The sequence below is a fragment of the Vanellus vanellus genome, assembly GCF_965231255.1.
Source record: "Vanellus vanellus genome assembly, chromosome: 5".
In the NCBI taxonomy this organism is placed as follows: domain Eukaryota; kingdom Metazoa; phylum Chordata; class Aves; order Charadriiformes; family Charadriidae; genus Vanellus; species Vanellus vanellus.
Genome location: NC_138910.1, coordinates 44,660,607 through 44,678,949, shown reverse-complemented (window position 1 = coordinate 44,678,949; position 18,343 = coordinate 44,660,607).

Sequence of the window (18,343 nt, the reverse complement as noted above, 5' to 3'; positions counted from 1 at the left end):
TGCACGTGTGATATCATCTGCAGTCTGTCCTCTTACCCTGAGTTGCCATTGCCTATGTTAATGCATAAGGAAGCTTGCCTCTTGCCTGTCATGTCCTGTGCTTGATTCTGCCTGCTTTACGAAGGCACATTACCTGGGAATGGTAGCATTTCACTTATAGCCGTTGGCCACATTTTATGGGCAGAACCACTGGCTTTTCTGATGGCTACAGTTGGTCAGTCCAGTAGTCCAGTGACTTAACTCCTCCTTGGGTTCACTTTTCAGTTGCACAGGAGGGGTGAAAGAAGAAAGGAAGTGGGTGGGAATGGGTCCTGCCACCAAAATGAAGGCTTGATACACTGCAGCCTCAGATGAGGTTGTGAAGATTGCCTCTCAGCCTCAGGAACCTGTGATTTCATGCCAACACCTGTCCTGCTCTAAAAACTCTGCTTACTGCATTTCAGATTTGGTCTCTTAACCATCCCCCTCTGGCCTTTGCTGTGGTTGACTGGTGCATGTTTGTGCTTTCCCAATGTGTCCATTAATAGCTTCCTTGTCAGCTGGGGGACAGCTGAAATGGTCCAGGGTATGATAAGGTCAGCCTCTCTGCTTAAATACCTGCATTTGTGTCAGCCACCTGTGCTCTTCAGCAGTGACATTTAGCCCAGGGCTACAATTAAGAGATTCAGTGAGTTTCTTCTTCCCCTTCCTCTTTCAAGGGATAACTTTCATGTTTTAATAGCAGTGAGGTTTGGATATTAACCATGCTGCTCGAGTTCTGTGAAAGGAAAGAGTCTGTGCTGCTGCAGCAAAAGAGAGGATGTGCACTGCTGTGCCCCCCACCACAGGCAAAATGAATGCCTTCTGTGGAAGAGCTTGCTGAGCAAGTGTAATTTAGGTGCACAACAAATTCCAGCTGGCTTCAAATGCTGCTTACAAAAGACTGGGCAAAATGAATCATTTGTGCAAAAGTTAATGGAAGCAACCAGAGCAGAAAGAGGTGGGACGGCACCCTGTAACCTGACACACTGCTCTCCAGAAGTGTGCCTGCTCAGGTTTGGTGTAAGCTGAGCATTTATGGGGAACCTCAAAAGCCATCTGCATTCAAGGAGGTCTTGGAGGAAAGGGAGGTCCAAAGGTTGATGAAAAGGATAGGCTCTTCCATATGTTCTTGGCCTTCTGTTAACTTGCATGTGATCTTGGGCGAGCTTCTTGGAGGTGCATGGCCGTGGGAGCTCCCATCTGTGTTGGTCAAAACTGAGCCCATCTGACAGCAGTGCTTTGCAGGACCCTGCTTAGCTCATATGTGAAATGTAAAACACTGGTTGAAAGATAGGATAGGCATTCAAAATTGTGTTTGTGATGTTTTCCTTGGGGCTGAAGGGAGGTAGAGTGTAGGTTTCCCTGCCAGCAAGGTGCAGCTCTGCAGTCTCAGCTTGTCTTTCTGCCGCGCTGGTGAGAAAGTGCCATGTCTCAGTCTTGCTGCAGTGATGAGCAAAGTCTTGGCCACCCAGGAGGCTGCTTTGCTCCAGTTTTGGTGTCATGGGTTGGAGAGATCTATCACGCTAGAGAAAGGAGCTCGTGCTTGAGAGCTTTCCTGAGAAAGGGAAACTATTTCCCCTCATAGTCATTCAGTGAGAAGCACTTAATTTGCTCTGACCTTTTTAATCCTGATAAGAGGGCAGCATTCTTTACATAGCTGCTGCTCAGATAACATCATTGTATGAGCATCGAAGGCTGCAGGATGGCATGAAATTTGCAAGTTCTGCTCTGGTTCCCAGCTTTAAGTCTTATTTGCCAAATACATATTCACAGCAAGATCAAAACAAGCAGGATGTCTGCTGGTGCTGTGTAATTCCTCTGCAGGTGCTGGATCCCAGCCTATCTGCTTCTATCTGATGGGACCACTCCTGACTTTGATTCCTGCCGGTGTTCTCCACCCTCCCAAACAAAAGCTACAGGCACAAATGATACCTAAATTTTACATGCCTGAGAAAACTTTGTCTCAATTAGTTTAGTGGGTACCAAGTGTCTTCAAAGATAGCCAGGCATTGAAATCCGTGGCAGCCACTGTGGTTCCCTCCAGGAGAGGCAGATGCCACACCTCATTCCTCCACCTGCTTGTGGATCAGCAGTTCACAGAGCATGGCCTGGAGACACAATCCCAGACAGTGGTGCTGCATGGGGAATAAAGGCTGCATCTGCTGGTTGGCGTGTGGGATGGTGCACCTACAGGACAGTGTTCCCAGCCCTCAGCTCTGTCTCCATATAGAGGTGTGAGGCAGAGAAATGTGAGTGTGCGACCAAGGAAGGATCGCTGATGGATCTGTCTGGGTGTGGGGTCACAGGCATGCCAAATGGGAGTGTGTTTCTCCCAGCTCTGGGCTAAAAGTTGTGGCAGAGCAAATGTTTTGGTTTCTCTGGGTTACTTATCTCACTGCTGCATGGCGTCCTTTCAGCTCTCATAGGGCTCTGGTAGAATGTGGGCAACCAGCTCTTTGGGGGGCCAGGGTTGTGCTGCATTATGGTGCCACTCTGCATTTCACGAAATGGGATGTAAGTGTGATTTATCGAGCTGCTGTGGTACAAATTTTTTTCTGGTTCTTCTCCTTGCTTGAAAGAAGCCTGGTCCAAACAGATTGCAACTTTGCGTGGAAGCTTATTTCCTTTTCAGGAATCAAATTCTTACATATAAAGTTCACAGTAGAGTTTCTGTTGTATAAAGGGAGTTGATGCATGCAAAAAAAAAAAAAATCATCAGATAAATGCTAAGATAAAGTAGGTGTGACCTGTCCACCCCTGACATGGCCCATGTCGACCCCCAAGCTGTGCTCATTTGCTGGTGCCTGCCATTGTCTCTGGGTGTTTTGGGAGACAAGGTTGATTTTTATCATCCTGTAAGAGATGAGGGTGTTCACAAACTGGTGGGAGCCACTGCTGATCAGGGTGGGAATTGCCATTGTGACAGAGACTCCATTTGCTATTTTCGGGTTCTGGTTTCTGCCTGCTTACAGGAGAGACCCGAGCCTCTGAAAGAAGAAGAAAGAAGGAACTTGATGTAATCCTTTGCTGCTTTTGGATGTAGGTAAAACTCAGGCTTCTGTTGTCCTCAGTGGCTGAGACAAGAGTGGCTGTCCTGGCTTTGCTTTCCTAGAAGCCATGGCTGCTGTATAAGCTGTTTCCTGCTCCCAGAATAGCGTCCTAGTTGCAACACTTAAAGCAGCAGCTATTCAAATGGTCTGTTTTCCGTTGAGAATTAATGTTGATACCTAGACATGGTTTTGATCTTCTGTTCTGAAAGAGCTGCCTGCTGCTGCGGTCATTGCTGGGAACTGGGAAGGACAGAGAACCTGACAGGTTATCAGCAGTTATGGCATCTTTTGGGGGGTTGACTGAGGTCCAACTTACCCATGGCAAGACAGGATGGAAATGAGGTGCGGGGTTAGTGCAGTATTAGCTGGGTTTTGAACTTCTGGCCCATGTTGTGTGTAATGGAACCACGGCCAAAACCGTGGCACAGCTTTAATATTTGCTCCAGCCCTGATTCACTCTGCCTGCTCCCTTTGTTATTCAGTGCTCTCTGGGAGGTAAGGAGATGAGCCAGGCTTGTCCCACCAGCTGAAATGGTCTTGGAAGTCAAGCTAGTGTGGGCAGGGGCTGTACCTTCAATGAGAATGAGAAACCAAAACCACCGTGGTCTCTGAGAGGTCTCACAAATCCCTGCTGACTTCTCCTTAGGGTGCTTGCTCTGAGCACGAGTGAAAGAGATCCTGCAGCTTGACACAGTAGAAGGGAGGTGAGGGACCAAAGTTGGGTGAGGCATCGAAGCTCTAATTGCTGCTTCCTGATCATGGTCTGGGTTGTGCTAGGTTGTAAGCTGGTGATACAGACCAACCACCAGTCCCCAGGCAGGACTAGGGAGATGAGCAGACCCTTCTGGCAGGGCATTCAGCTCAAGCATTGCTTTCAGGTGACTTTGTCCAGTATATTAATTCAAGAGACAGCGTCCTTGCTGCTTCCAGCAGTTCTCCATGAAGGACTGTGAAGGGTCTTTGCTGTGTTGGGACAGATCGGTGCCATGTTGCTCTCCAGGTGGTGATGGAGAGCAGCGGGGTGGAAGACTCTGTTCAGTTTTGTGGGGATAGCTTCCTTACATGCACTGATATGTCTGACAGCTGTCTTCTGACCTGCGTGTACTGCTATGCATCTTTGAGATGAATAATTCCCAAATCCTGTCAGCAGCTTCAGACCCTGCCACCAGTTCCACGGATAGCCCTGAGTTTTCCCCATGCAAACTCAGGCCAGGTTGGTAGGTCCTGGGGCTGCTCCCAGGTAACCTTCTGGGTCCCTTTGGGCCAGTGAGATCAGGTGAAGCATAGCCCTGCTATTTCCAGTGCAGCTCTCTAGTGGGAGGCAAAGGGGGCAGGCTCTGCACCCACAGGCTCCCTCTCACAAGGCATTCATGCGGTAAGGTTGTTGAAGGCGAGTGGTGTGGGCTTTTTCCCAGGAAATGGTTTGGTGGCTCTTTGCTTTGCTCTTTGCTTGCTGCATCTCCCAGTGAGGAGCTTAGTGGGAGGGCAGCTTCCCAGCCTCCTGCAGGACTGGTTTTCTTGGGCATGGGGAGACAGAGGTGGACAAAGTGACTTGCCTGGAGCCACGCAGCAGATCTGGGATTGCTGCAGAATAGAGCATCAGCCTCTGCCTGACCGGTCTCATGCTTTTGTGGCACAGCTGCCCTTCTTCTGTTCCTAGCTATGCTTATTGCCACCCCATGGACTCAACATCTGTTGCTGGAGTCCCTGCAGGTCTGATTTTCCCCTTGGTGTCTGTCTGCATGCAGTGTTTTGGCAAGGAGGCATGTTTAACTGGACAACATGTCAGCTCCCTGAAAGAGCTTAATATTAAGCATGCTCCACTGGCAGGAGTTTTTACAAGCTGTGGAGGCAGTGAAGGGAAAATGACTTTGATAAACAACAAACCCTTTCCCTGTGTGCTCAGATCTGTGTTGTGATACTGCTGGGTCACAAGCGTCACACTGGTGTTTCCTGGCACAGCTCTGAGTACACAAACCTGCTCGCATCCTCCCCATCCTTCTCTTTGATTTGTACCCCCTGCGCTGTTTTATATTACAGTGCTGGGGATGTCCCAACCAGAAGATCTCTGCCAGTGCAGGGGAGCTGGGTAACCATCTCTACCTCTTGCAGAGCCTCCAGTGTACCTGTCTTGCTGGTTTCCAGTAGGATGCACAGGGCTTTCCTAGCACATCCCATTAGGTGGCAATGCAGCCTGTTCCTTGGTGGAGCACTGGAGGATGATGGCAACGAGGGCATGGAGCTTCAGCCTGCCTGGCGGGTGTTGAGCTTCAGACCAAGGTCTGCAGACTGCTGTGGGGTAGGCTGGGGCAGTCAAGGCTCTCAGCACGTTGAAAGGGCACTTTAACAATACACTTTTAACTCAGCTTTGGTTACCGACACTAAGAAGAACCTTGGGATTTCCCATCCTACTGGCTTTGAGGTGCCCTGTATTATGTGGTGGCTGTGGTGATCCTTGGGCCAGCCCCGTCCCTTGTGTGGGCTACACAGGTTCTGTGTGCAAGTGCTTTGGTCTCAGTGTCCTTAAGCCTTGTGTTCCCTGTTGCCCTATTCCATATCATCCCCAAGCAAGACAACAGGAGAAAGTGCCCAAGTGGCATCATGGCAAGAGGCACAGAGCATCTTCTCTGGGGTGACCAGTGACTGGAGCAACCTTTGTTCATCTGGCTGCCAGCCTGCAGGCACTTTTCTGCCTTACAGACACTGCCCCAGCTCAAGCTTCAGACAGGACAAGGCTTCTGCTCCATCTTTCGAAGCAGACTCTCCTGGGCCTGCAGAGAGGATGGAGGGAGACACCTGCAATGCCCTTGGCCAGGGCACTCAAGTTCTTGCTCAAGAAATGGGTGAGTAAAGAGCTCATCTAGCCAAGCACTGACAGGCATGCCAGTCTGTGGCCAGGGGACTTCCCAGGATGACTGCTGGGCCAGACAGCAGCATTACTCACAGACCATGTAGAGCATCACCTGTAAGTGCCTGTGCATTGGTGGCAAGGAGATGCCTGAATTTCAAACAGGAGTTGAGATCAAAGTATGGGGCTAGAGGCTGCATAGGTCCCCCCAGGGAAAGCGCAAGGGACTAGGAGACCTGTCATGGACTGGTGGTGCACTAAACACCCCAGCCACCACCCAGCTCAAAGGCTGTGCATGGCAGGGCCCCCACATGCAGCCCCATGTTCCAGTCACCTCTTCTCCCAGGCTCTGGTGGGTCGTGCATCCCATTACCTGCCTCTCCCTTGTTTAACTGGGATGGTATCTGGAGATCAGAAAGCACTTAGGTACAGATCTCAAACAGAGCAGCATTTCAGGGTAGCCTGGCCAAGGGGAGTTAAGTAATATTAAAGCGTGATATTTCATTGCTGTGTAATTAACTTCAGCTGCTTTTGAGCTGAAACAAATTACCCACAAAGACCATTTTTGTACTGGGGAGAACTTTGAACTGTGTTACCAGCCCTTTTGTTGTCTGGGAGGGGAGTAGCCCAGCTGGAGCTGGGAGGCTGCGCCTTCTGTCTGTGGCTGCAGCGCTGTGTGTGGTTTTAGACTTGATAGATAGCGGGGCCCAAACCAGCCCGCTTCCCACTGATGGTGGGTGTGCCAGCTGCGGGTGCCCAGCCTCCAGTGTAAACAAAGACAGAGGTTGTTAGCTGTGACTGTAATTAACCCCTAAAAGGGAGAGCCTGAGGCTTGGGAAACTACCGCAGCATCCCAGGAGAGACTTTGGTTCCACCCTGGGTGTCTTCTCTGCTCAGATACACCCTGATGCACCCCTGAGATGGTGGGCTTGTAAGTGGGAAGGACTAGCTCCTTGGTCTGCTGCAGCCGGAGGGGTGTGTGCCCCATGCTGTGTGTTGCATCGCCTCACAGGCTTCAGGTGTGTGCTGCTGTCCCCAGTTCTTCCCAAGTTACTGTGCACAAGTTGATCCACCCAGCTTGCTGGGAGAGAAAATTCAGCTAATCAGGGGTTTGCACAATGCTCCTATGTCTTCTGGAAAAGGCTGGCTGTCCTCTCAGGTGCCCTCAGAAGAGGAGGAGGAGGAAGGAATTGTGGCTGGTCTGGACCTTTCTGGCCTTATCTTGCAGTCATGTGTGTTAGAAGGTGGCTGGCTGGTGTTGGGATTCAGCAAAGACCTGGTGATCTGATCGTGTGCGGGAGCCACTGATGCCTTTTATAGATGGGGTTACAATGGCTCGAAACACAGCTCTGTGCTTCCCAGCAGGACACACACACACACACACCCTCCCCCATGCCCCACCCCACCAGCTCCCTAAATACCTTACAGAACACACTTAGCACTTGTTTGCATTTACTTTGCATTTGCATCTTTTATCTCTTGCCAGCAGGGACCATGGGTATGGTACAGCCTGGTGTTCTGTGCAGCCCAGGCTAGGGAATGTGGCACAGACTCCTGTGATGCACTAGATGGCTCACAGCTGAGTTGCTGCCTGATTTCCAGGCAGAGGGTCTGCCTGGGCTGACAATACCGATCCCTGTGTGGAGGAACCCTCCCCATCTTGAAGAAGCTGCTCTGGAAGAGCAGGAGGACTCCAGTAGCTTGTCTGGGATGCCTCAATCAGGGGCGGCTTAATTGTCTTTGATAAATTCATGAGATCATAAAAACAAATGAAGATAGAAAAGCAGTCATGCTAAGCCCTTGTTACCCATGGGATGCAAGGCAGACACACTGGGAACTGGCCTGAGCAGATTAAGCTCAGCATCCAGAGGAACTGCAGAGGCCAAAAAAAAAAAAAAATCAAAAGGCATGGAGAGCAAGCCTCCCAGCTCTGCAGCGTTATCTCAGTGTGTGTTGTGCCCCCCTGAGTCTGCCATGGGGGCTGGGGAGCTGTGGCATGGGTCCCACAAGTTTGCCACATGGGATTAGCATGGTCCCTCTGGTGGCCTCATGGCTTGGTCTCTTGCCAGTCCCTGGGGGAGCTGAGTCACCCCTGTCTCCAATCAGGGGTTTACACAATGCTCCTATGTCTTCTGGAAAAGGCTGGCTGTCCTCTCAGGTGCCCTCAGAAGAGGAGGAGGAGGAAGGAATTGTGGCTGGTCTGGACCTTTCTGGCCATTCATATAGCCACCAAGGAGGTGGTCAGTGGAGTTTTAGGAGCTGCTCTGTTACTTTAAATGAAGATAAGAAGTGCGAGTCCTTGATGTGGATGTGCTAAAGCATGAGAGGCAGAGCTGCCCTAATTCCCAGGGAGAAAGCCACTGGCCCAGATCTGGTTGTGGCACCCTGGTCTCTCCTCCTTTTTCTCATGCAACAGCAAGTGCTTGCTGTGCCCAGGGTGCTGGGTCAGTCCCAGTGTGGGTCCCTAGCAGCCCTGTTTACACCTGTGGGTACCAGCTGCAGTTGGGTTTCAAATGCCTGGATGCAGTGTTAGGAGGGGTCACCAGAAGTTTGATCTGTGGAGCTGGAGAGAAGTCAAATCCACAAGCTGGGGGAATTCGGGCTAACAACTCTGCCAATTGTATTTCCAGGGCTACATCATGCTGTGCTGCTCCTCCAGCCACAGAGGAGCTTAGGATGCGCTGGGGCCTCCTTGCTGGTGGGGGCATGAGATAACCGGGCTATGCTTGGAAGTGCTGAATAACCAGGTCTAATGGGACTGGCCTAATGCCTTGCGCTTACCCAAAAGCCAGCTCTTAGCTTTAAGCCCAGGCAAGAGTAATCTGCTGAACCTGACTTACAAAAAAGTGGAATCTTTCATCTCTGGCAATGCAGGAACCAAGGCAAAGCTTGTGCCTCATGCATGAGGAGCTGCGCAGAGGTGTGAAGCAGCAACACAGGGCTGAGCTGTCAAGCACTTGAGTACACTGTAGTTACCTGAAAACATTTGCCTGGGTGAAAGTGTGGGGCAGATGCATCCCCCTGGGACAAAGCACCAGGGAGGGCAGTGCCTCGCTGGCTGGAGAGGCCATGTTAATGTTGTTAGCTGGTGGGAGCTGTGCTGAGACATTCACTGTTGTAAAACAGGTACTGTCGAGCTGAAGCTGCCTTTCCCAGGGGAAGGCTTTGTAGCCTGCTAGGATGGCTGCAGAGCCTGCCTTATAACCTTCAGATAGGCCAAGTGTAGTAAGTTAATGATTAGATTTATCATAAAGCAATCTAATGAGAAGCAATATAGCCAAGCACTTTCCATTCAGTGACGCACATCCAAATCTTAATAGAAGCTGACAGCCTGACCCTGTTACCGTGCTTTAGCCAAATAAAATCATCCTGATAGTTCCCTGGAGAAAGCAGCCATGGCTTTAATATGTCTTTTCAAAACATTTATCTGACCAGCTTTAAAAAAAAAAAAAAAAACAACCAACCAAAAAAAAAAAAAAACCAAACAAAACATCCACAAACCTGCAGTGATTCAGAGCTGGTTTACATGAGCTCCCCTTGCACTTGCTTCCCCAGCTCCTCTGCAGTGCAGGGGACCCAAGGTTCGAGAAGCTTCCACCTGCCCCTTGGCCTGGGACTGCAGGGCAGTGCTCACTGCAGGACAGCTCGACCCAGCAAGGAAAGCTCTGGCAGGATCCCTTGTCCTATCCAGGCTGTGCTCTCGAGTACCCAGTCTGCCACACTGGCACTCAAGGAAAGTGGTAACGAACTGTAAGTATCAATAGGGAAGCTGCAATAGTTGAAGGTATCTGGGGGCTTTTACTGGCATATTATTTCTTTGCAGGTAGTGTTTTACTGCATCAGCTCTTCCAGGGCCAAGCGTGGGTTCTAAACCTTGCCCTGCATTCTCCCTCTGCAGTTTAGAAGAGAAACATGATGTTGTATTACAAATTCCCAGCGCAAGTCTCCATCCCTCTTGCCAACTGTACTTTTATTAAAAAATCTAGGCATGTCTTAGGATCTCAGAAATCATTGCACCTCGAGCAAAAGATCAAACCCTTGATATAAAATGGGACTGGGAAGAAGGGTGGTCTTTCCAAGCCCAACTTTTACCCTGACTGACTCTGTATATTCATATCTTCTGTTCACACCTCCTCCAGTGCTGTTTTTGATAATCAACCACGCTACTGCTGTATACCCACTTATTGCATCAACTGCAGTAAAGGACCAAATCAGGCCACGACCTCGAGCCACACCTGATGGTGCCACCCAGAGAGGCTGGGACATGGGCTGGAGCTGCAGGTGCCCTTACACCTGAGCCCAGCACCTGGATTGAACACTGGCTGCAGTTCCTTGCAGGGCAGGTGCAGAGATTAGGAGCCAAGATCTTCCCAGCAATGGTACAGTGATTTGGGTGGGTACAAGTAAGATCTTCCAGGAGTGGCTGGAAGGAACAATTCCTGATACCCGTCCTTGTGGTGGCAGTGCTGGTTGCTACTGTCACTAGCAAAGGATTCTTCTGACTCAGCCAAGGTGACATCAGCTGGTACCAGGAACCTCAGGGAAAGCTGCAAGAAGTCCTGCAGCCTGCATCCAGGTTGTTCCCAGAACCTGTTCCCAGAAAAGGTGGTCTGTCCTTGGGAAGCCTTCTCCAGCATGGTGCTTCATGGGCAAAACAACCAGTGATTTTTTGGTGCTTGCGTGTGGTTCACTCATCAAGCTTTTCCCATTTGTATGTAGTTTATTTTTTTGGTATGAATAACAGAAATATCCAGGGTCAGCTTAGCAGTTGTTTGATCCCACAAGTGCCTGCCCTTGGCCACATCATATGACATTGAGTTCCCCAAGGCAAATTGTGTAAAAAGATGCTTTTTTTCATCACTTCTGAATTTACTGTCTCTTCATTTCTGCTGAATGCCCTGTTGTTCGCAGAGTGTGAATACAAGCTCTGTCCCTGGGACTGGGATGGCCCTAACTGCTGGGCACCAGAGGACCTCAAAGACGCATTTTCTTGAATGCGCTGATTTTCAGAAGAGCCTTTCAAGGCAGTGAAATTACTCTGGCTTGTGCAACAACCATGATCCAGGAGATGGCCCAAGAGGAAGATGGAGACAGAGGCACAGAGAAGACCCACTTGGTGGGGGGAGGGAAACCAGACAGCTCTAGCAAGAAGAGTTCTGAACTCTTCTTTGTGTTGCTGGACTCGTGTAGCAGTGACCCCATCCTTCCTCTGCCCTTGCGTGAGTGCAAGTGCTGCGACAACTCCTGGAAACCAGTGGGCAGAGCAGGGACTGGGGATGATGGGACTGGTATTATGCTTGTTCCCTCCTCAGTCCTTTCCTCCTCTGCAGTCCGGGCTGCTTTCTCCACTTTGCTTTTCATTGTGCTGTATCTCTTTATGCAGTTGGAAGCCTGAGTACTCCCAGCTTACACTCCCAACCCCAAGGTCCAGCCATGCTCCTTGGGTGTAACAAGACACAGGTCCCTGGGCAGCATCCCAGCAGAGCCCTGCGGTGTGGATGCTTCCTGAGGCACATAGCCTGCTCCACGCATGTCCTGGCCCCATTCTTTGATCAGCTCGTGCTTTGGTACATCCATGGGGAGCACAGTGTCCCCTCAGCTGTTCCCTGCTGCAGAGACGGCTGCCACAGCTGAGGCATTGCCTCTTGTTCAAGTGCGCCTCTTGCACATACTCATTTCCTACAGCTTAAAGTACATCATGTCCCTTGACAAATTCCCTGGGTGCTTAGCAAGGGTTGTGGCAATTACCCAAGAGGCTAAGCCTCCCTGGGTTCTGCATCCCCCTGTGCTACTGCCTGGAGGATGCCTGCACAGATCGGGATGTGCTGGGGAGGCAAAGGAAACTCAGTAGAGGATTTCCATGAGGAAATCTTTTCCAGAGTCATCGCTTACTCACCTGAGCAGTGAGGGAAACCTGCCTTCCGGTAAAACAGGACCACAGGGAGATTAATCAGAGAAGCAACATATGGCTGATAAATTTTTCATCCCTTGGACTTTAACAGGCACCTGGGTTTCCAGGGGACAATTGCTCCAGTCCAGCTGTGAGGAACAGGTTAGTAGCAGGGAGGCTGGGTGATAAGTCAGGGCATCGCGATGGGGACCCCTTTACCCATCCAGAGCTTGGTAGTTCCACCCCCAGGAGCAGCAGTGGCCCTGCCAACTCAGCTGGGCCTTGCTTCACAAGGACAGCATCCTTTATGGTAGCCTGTGGCCACGTCTCTGTCACCCTCCAGATGTGGGGACTGAAAAGTGTCCCCTAAGTGTCACTAGAGGTCACTGCCGCATTGGCTGGGCTCCGGAGCCTGCTCCTCACCTCGACAGCCAGACAAGCTGAGGAGGAGCAAAGCAGAGAGCTCCAGGGGACCTGCGGCCATGCAGTACAGCCTGGCTGCAGCTTTTGCAGGAGCAGATGCTGGTGGAGATTTAGCTTGGGAGAGGACTCGTGCACTGGAGATGCTGAGCAGGGACGTGAAGCTGCTGGACACCTTTGTTGTGTTTGGGCTGTGTCCCAGCCCTGCTTTCCCCTCGTTGGAGCTCCATGACCCAAACTTGTTGAAACTCATGGCTCTGAACAGAAAGAGCTCAGAGGGCAGGGAGCAGGCAATGCTCCTCTGTCAGCAATCAGAAGCAAAATGACTTGATGGCTGTCACATGGTCAATCTCCCCTTCTTACTGAAGGAGCTGGGGCAACGAAACTGCCAAATGTCCTAAAAGCAAGGGTTGGGAAGAAGGCAGACTCTAGTTCATCTTCCTGGGTAAACCCTGGCAAATAGCAATGTGCTCCAAGTGTTGGGAACCTGTGTGGGTCTCGATTTACTCAGGAAGGTGGATTTTGTATTTATGTAGTTATCTGCTTGTGAGGTTTTTTGTTGGTTTTTTTTTTTTTGTTTGTTTTTTGTTTGTTTGTTTATTTGTTTTGGTTTTGGTTTTGGTTGTTTTTTTTTTTTTTTTTTCATTAGAAGCATCCAGGTAAAACACTTCAATACTTTTGATCTTCGGGGATTTGTTTTGTTTCTTTGATTTTTCTTTTTTTATCTTGCAGCTCCCTAACACTTTTGTAATCACAGTAAGAATCACATCTTCCTTGTCACAGCTGTAGAGGAAAGCTGAAAGCAACCTGTTCCTCTATAGTTTGTGCCACGAGGATCCTGCCAAAATAGGTCTGACCAATATACTTCAGAGACCAGATCTCTGTTGTAGTTGAATTGAGTACCTCCCCAGACCAGCGCCCTATTCCCATGCTGGATGGAGGAGATCGGGCATCCACAAGGGAGTATCTTGGTCAGAACTGGTCAGCCCTGAAACAAAAGAAATGCGTGGGGCAGGGCCTCGCTGTGGTGTGCGATCTACCCCACGTACCAGGAGGAGAGTGAATGGAGTGGTCGATCTTCCCTCCCTGCGTTCCATCCCTGCATGCTGCTTGCTGTGAGCAAGTTGTCTGAAGAAACAGAAATCGCTCCCAGGTTTGGAGGTGTTTCTCACCTCTGTGAAAACAAACAGGGCTGATTTGTTTCTTAATTGCTTGTCCATGGGAGCTGTGAGACTTTGCCAGTGTGGGGTGGGAGCTGGGAGTTTTGCTTCGTTTGATTGTGTGCTCTGTTGCGCCAGCTTCAAAGATCTCTTTGGTTTTCCGCTCCCTTTTATGTCCCATCTCTTGAAGTTGCACTCCTGCACAAAGGCACAAACCCAGGACAACTGAAGGCTTCCAAACGCAATTATTTTCCAGAGTGTTTCAATAAATTAGCAGCTCATTTCTTTGCCAGATAGCACTTACTTTTCAATTGGCCTATGTCTGTGCAGCCTGCAGTGTGCATTGGACCTTTAGCCTTCGGGATGTCAGCTTGGGAGGATGGAGCTGTGCTTGTTTAGCTCTGATTCAGACCTGGATGTGACTCTGCACTGGTTTTTGCTCAGTAAAACAACGATCTGCAATTTCATCTCAGTTGGGTGTTTCTGCAGTTTGGATTTTGCAATGTAAAGACAAGGAGTTTCTCCCAGTGAGTTGCCCCTGTGAAATGGGAATGCAAAGTACCAGTGCCCAGAGCTGCTGCTGGAGAAGAAAGGCTGGCACAAGCATCTGCAGATATTTTTTTTTTTTAATAGCCTTTTATTTATTAAGCTACTTTGGAGTCTGATTCACCCGCTTTGCTCGATATTTATTAGTACTTCACCTGCCTTGAACTGGGAGCTGCAAGCACTTTGATAAATGGCTTGCCTTTCCTGGAACAATGTCCCAACATCAGCTAATCAGTGTCCTCAGGGTGATTGCCAGAGTACCACTCTTGTAAATCAAGGATGGCAAGGAGAAAAACCCCAAGCACGAGCAGTGCAGGGCTTGTGCAGAGGCAGGATAGCGACCCAAGCACTGATCTCCTCATCTCCATGGGGTTCAGTGTTTGGATAAGGGATCACTCCAACTGTCTGAGCTCTCCATTTAATTCAGGGTTTTTGCAGTTGTATTGCATGCAATGCTGCTCTACCTCCTCAACTTTATTTGTACTGAGCAGTAGCATCACCTGTTAGCCTGGATCAGAGAGCTGCTGGAGGAGTTGGGCCATGCTTCATGCAACAATACCAATACCTGGTTGCAGCCAGCCATTGTATGCAGAAAAGGTGACTCCCTGTCTTTGGTAACAGAAAAAGTACCATTAAGCAGCAGACCTGCTTGCTGTAGGATGTCGTGGGTGCCAAACAGCTACACAGCTTCAAAAAATGTTTTGACTGATGCATGGTAGGAAATTCCTGCAGGAGCTGTGAGAAACTGAAGCGTGGGCTCTGGTCTGAGAAGTCCCTGGCCTCCTGAATCTCCAGTGCTGGGAACACAGGCTGGGCTTAGCCACAAGGCAAGTTACAGGAGGGGAATGTGTTACCATTTTGGAGGTTTTTCACCTTGTGCTGCCAGCAAGCAGGTCTGGGCTTTCTGAAAGAGGGTTTGCTGCAGCTGAAGCACTGCTGCAGTGCCCAGGTGCCCACCGAGTCTGTTTGTGTATGTAGTGCCTTCACCCTGGTCCAGCCTCCTCTGCTTACTGCAGAAAGGTCCCTCACCCCTGTCCTATGACACCCCAGGCTTAAAGGACTGAGGTGCACAAGGATCAAGTAGCAATGTCTTTGTAGGATAGAGACTAGAAACCCCACCTAAAGTTGACCCTGCTGTCATTGCATGAACAGCCTCCCCGGGATGGGGTCAAGGAGACTTGGGACATTTCACCAGGTGCCTCATGGGTGTGATTGTAGCTTTTCCTGCAATGTCTCACATCTGCCAGTAGTGCTCAATAAAGATTCAGCTCTTTCCTCACCCAGGAAGTCAACCTGGCTCCTCTCATCCCTGCTGTCTGCTTTTCACAAAACTGGCAGGAATCAGGAGCTGTACCCTGCTACTGAGCTTAATAGAGATGTATCACTGTGGATCTCACGGGGAGTCACAAGGCAGGTAGCAGAGCATGGTCGTGTGCTGTGTTTTCTCAGAAATGCCTAGGCTGGAGCAGAAAAGGTGAGTAAAGAGCCCATTTTTTTTGTGTGAAAGTCCCAGGACGAAGTGGGGGCTGAGTCTCTGGGAGGCACAGAGCAGCACCTTCTCTTTCACAGTGCCAAGCCATTAGCATGCCATCCAGCACAGTGGCTGCAACCTGCTTCTATGACTCTTAGTTTTCTGGCCTCATTTTCTCCACTGCTTGGCAATGAGAGCTGGGTGCCGGGCTCTCCTTGGCCATCCTTGATGGTCCCAGCAGTCCTCCTCTCCTTGTCTTTTCTCTTTCCCTCTCTACAAGCATTAATGATCCCCAAGGGAGGTATTTGAGCAGCATCCTCCATGCTGAGGTTTGCTGTAGCAGCCGTTCCCATGCACATTGTCCATCCTCTGGGGGTGGTGAGGTGCGTACCGCTGCCTGCCTGCACCCAGTGCCACCAGCTCCTTACCTCTGGCTTTCCTCCCTGACTGTGAAGAACCTCTGGTAGTGGAGTCTCTGGCACTGCCTGGCTGTCCTGGGGAGCAGAAATTGTTCCTCTGCATCTGAAGCCATAGTTCAGCAGGGAGAAAAAATAATTTAGTAGCTCATCAGCTAGCTAACAGCTGGGATGCAGATGATGCTAGACCACTCCTAATTAGTTGCTTTCCCATCTTCTTCATTTGGACATGGGTAAGGAACAAATGTGGTATTCCCTGAAAATGCCTGTTTGTGGTAGGGAGAGGTGGCATTTTTGCAATGACGGTTTGGGGATGCATCTATATTTAATGTCTAGATGTTGCTATGGAGAAGCTGGATGGAGGCCACCAGGAAATAGCACCTGGGTGAAAAGGGATTGTGGCCCCAGGGGGATGTTCCTGTGGGGCTTCTTGCTTGTCCAGGTGGCTTGTGCTGAACATTGGGGTGGGCTGTCCATGCAAGTATGACACAGGCAGGTATCACCTGCCCTGCTGCCCCTCCAGAGAGGAGGGCTGCGGATGGGGGGACTGAGAAGAGAGGATGGGCAGACAGAGGAGCTGCCAGCGGGCCTAAGCATGGGAACAGTGCCCATAGCAAGACCAGCACTTACAAGGAGCTGTACCCATGGCTGTCCCCTCCACACGGTGAGCTTTTCTTAAAAAAAAAAAAAAAAAGAAAAATCTCTGCCACTTAACAAAAATGTTTCAGGCCTTTTTGGTTCTTCCCTGTGATTAAGTCTAATGAGAAGAGACAGCAGAGGATTTATTAGTATCTGCTTGCTGATTTCAGCTTTACCTCTGTTGTGACAGAAGTTCTAACACTGTTATTCCTGAGCAAGGACTTCATGCAATGTGACCGCAGCCCTGATGGCAGAGCAGCATTCTAACCCTTTCCCAGCTGCTTCACAAGGCAGGCTGCACCGACATGGCCAGCAAAGCACCAAGAGGGGGGGGAAAATAAAGCAACAGCAGAAATCGGGATGGAGGAAAATGATATCTGAACCTTGACAGCATTGCCATGGTAACAGGGAACCTGCCAGCAAATGCTGCAGGCTGGCACTGCAGTCAGTGTGGCACGGTGGGCAGCGTGGCACGCTGTTATCTGGGTTGCAGAGGGCTGGTGGGATGGAAAGGCTGCAATTTCCCCTGGGGGAACTGGGAGGAGCCTTAGGAAGATGGTCTGGGAGGCAATGGCAGTATGAGAGGCAGCTCTGGGAAACAACAGTCACTTGGGCAGTCTGGCCTCCTATGTCTTCCCTCTTGCCTTGCTTTGCATCTATGCCGCCGGACTCGCAGGGAGCCAAAGCTGCAGCCCCAGCACCGCTTCCAGACCGGCCTCGCAGCACGGCTGCCTTTCTACCCAGCTGCTGCTTGACCACAAAGGCCACAATTAGTGAGGTTAGTCACGCTGGTGGGAAGCAGTGATTCCCCTTTTTGAAAAAACACAAAGGCTTCAGCTATGTTTTAATTCCCCCAAGGAGTGAAACACAGGCCTTTGTACATTGCTCATCCAAACCAAAAAATCCACTGGCCTGCAGCATCCACTGGGCAAGCACCCACAGCGTTTGCCCTGGCCGGAGCCATTTGCATCCTGGGCCAAAGCAGCTCCTGATCATCCTGATCCCCTTCCCCAGCCGCCTGCCTGCCAGGCTTTGCTTGAAGGCAGAGATCCTGTCCCAGAGGGGCCACACAGTGCCCTGGCTCTTGCCCTGCTTATGGCTGTGGCCAGGCTTCAGCTCTGAAGGCAGCTCTGGGTGCCTTCAGCTTGCTGCAGCACTTCATTGCCCTCCTGGGGCCAAAGTGCTCTGTGATGTAAGAGAGGACAAGCATGATCCGGGTCCCTTAGGGCAGTGCTGTCAGGATGGGAGCGTGTTTGGCTGGAGGCATCTCTAGCAATGGGTCTGGTGCAGCCAGCGATGTTGACTAGGAACAATGCAGCTCATGAGCCGAGGAGCAAGGCCGAAAGCAGCAACTGAGTTAACGATGCTGCACTGTAGTTACCAGCAGTGCATTTGCCCCCAGCCCTGCCATGCTGTAGAGGGAGAAAGCGCCCTTCCAGCCGTTGCCGTCAGTCTCTTGCATGCCTGTGGGGTGGGGGTGCTCTCTTTACAGGCAATGTAGGAAAGACTAAGTAAAAATAAACCAAGATAAAAATAGTCCCACGTGTGCCTGCTTTCTATGGGAAATGAGGGGAATTTTGACATTAAGCAAAAAATTAAAGTGAAATTTACCTTCCCAGCTCACCCTATGGAAACCAGGGCTTGCGTCTGGATGGAGGAGAAGCATTTCGGTCTGGTATAGCCCCTGGAAGATGAACTGAAGTGGGAAACATCAGCTGAAGCTAGTGACTGTCATTGCAAGTGGGGAGCTGCCCCAGCTGTACATACATGCTCTGGGCAGCACATCTGGGCCGATGTTCATGGCACAGAGCTGGGCTACACAGGCAGCTCCACTGCTGCAGAGAGCCTGTGTGCCTGGCGGAGGGAATAGCCCCCAGCTGGA